The 1,801-nt window shown below is 40.5% G+C and overlaps 1 protein-coding gene across 1 annotated transcript in view; it reads right to left on the bottom strand.

Moving 5' to 3' along the window:
* nub1 (negative regulator of ubiquitin-like proteins 1) overlaps positions 1-243 on the bottom strand; it is a 23,153-nt gene extending 22,910 nt beyond the window's left edge. The window contains exon 1 of the mRNA XM_071533088.1: positions 189-243. The gene's annotated coding sequence lies outside the window, so the exon portion shown is untranslated. The remainder of the gene's footprint in view (positions 1-188) is intronic.
* Positions 244-1,801: the final 1,558 nt, after the last annotated feature.

Here is a 1,801-nt window from a genome sequence, read left to right as displayed (position 1 = left end):
ACTTAACGGGCTAACTTAGCTAGCGTTTACTGTCAGTCAGACTGCAACTCATCCACACGGTTAGCTACCTGCCTACTTTATAACAACAACGCTACTGGCTTCAAAACAAAGCGGGTTTTCTTAGTTTCCCTCCGATAAAAGTGACAGTCGTCGCTGTTAAATCAGGAGCAGTGGCTGCTGTGTGCTACCTGGCTGTTAGGACAGATGTTGTTGAGAGCTTCGTAGTCGGAGATTTCTGCTACAGTAACGTTAGCCCTCTGTCGCCAGCTCGTTGTTTTTGTTGTTGTGGTCTCTGACAGAGATAGTAGGAAGAAGACCTCTCACTCTGACGCTACTTCCCGTTCCCGATTCCGTCTTCACGGATCGCAGCAAACCAGCCTGCTCTCTCACGTTTGCTGACCGGAAGCTGGGCCAGTTGCGTACTATGGAGGATTGTACTTTGGCAATATAGACGATCTTCGGTTTTACAGTAAAATCCTGCTTTTTTACGAGTACGGCGCCGTATGAGGGACAAATCTAACTACATAGACCTGCAAAAAGAATATTTGCCTATATCAGAAGGTTTCTTGTAAGTGAAGACAGTGTGTGGAACTCTACAGATTTTGATTTATGGAAAATGGAAAAATGCACTATACAAATGAATTATCATGTCTATATTGTAGTTTTTTTCCTCAGATGTTTGCTATTTGCATGTGAATTACTGAATAGTTTTCAGCCTCTCTGCCTCCTCTGATACTTGAAACAAGCTGAAAAATCTTTCTTTAAAGGTTTTGGCCATTATAAAATTAAAATGTGGTACCACTGAGGTTAAATCTTGCCATATTTTGAGTGTGTCTGAATACTCACAATAATGGGCTTAAGAGTTGATAATGAAGGATCATCACCCAGACAGAAGCGGCCCTGGGTTTGGCATGCACTCTAAAAAGTAAAGGTGCCAGGTAGACCCACAGCAGGTTCTTCAGAGCAATGTCTTAGAGGAACCTTTTGGGTTCCACAAAGCCAGGGTTCTTCAAAGTCAAGAGAGTGACATTGAAACCAACAATTGTCATCTGAATCCGTTTAATTTAAATTCGACAGCATATGCATACATGATCTTCTATTGAATACATACTTGCATTTATGAGTGTATAATTGATAGTACTTGTTCAATATTATACTCTACAAGTTATGAGACGCAGACCAGGGTTATATCCTCAGCAGCTGTCAACATTAAGTCTCTGCTCCACAAGTTTCCATTCATTCAGCAGCGGTGGCGCAAGCAAAAAAAAAAAAAAAAAAGAAAATTAATTAAATTAAATTAAATCTCAAGACAAATACATACTTAACTAACCCAACTTCCCTAAAACACAGTACAACAGTGTAGGGGCAGTTTTTAAAATAAGTGCTTTTGTCACTATAGTTACATTACAGATATGCTACCAACCATTTCTGTCTCCATGATGGAGGAACACTGTAGAACTGTGTGTTAGTTAATAAAGTGTAAATGTGTATGAAGCAGCTAGAAGCAGAGAGCAGCTGAGTCAGCTTGTTGTGGTGTGGCTGTAGATCCATTCAGTAACGTTCTCAGTAAAAGTGAATAGTGTGATAAGGTGGATTTGTTTCCAAATGTAGGTTACTGTGACACAGTAAACTGTCTTGTCTTTAGCCCTAGTCTCTACTCCAAAACATGAAGAGTTGGAGCTTGAGAAGAGTCAGCTCAGTTAACCTGAACAAACTGTTAGCTAGCTAACTAGCCAGCAAACACACTGATGTTAATGTGAACACGCTAACGCTAGCTGCTACTAGCTACGTTAGCTAGTGT

Source organism: Centroberyx affinis, unplaced genomic scaffold (genome assembly GCF_046629955.1).
Source record: "Centroberyx affinis isolate AG114_WGS23_722 - 3 ecotype Tasmania unplaced genomic scaffold, CSIRO-AGI_Caff_v1 ptg002321l_1, whole genome shotgun sequence".
In the NCBI taxonomy this organism is placed as follows: Eukaryota; Metazoa; Chordata; class Actinopteri; order Beryciformes; family Berycidae; genus Centroberyx; species Centroberyx affinis.
The sequence above is the reverse complement of the archived record's forward strand: the minus strand, read 5'-3'. Positions and strand labels throughout refer to the sequence as shown.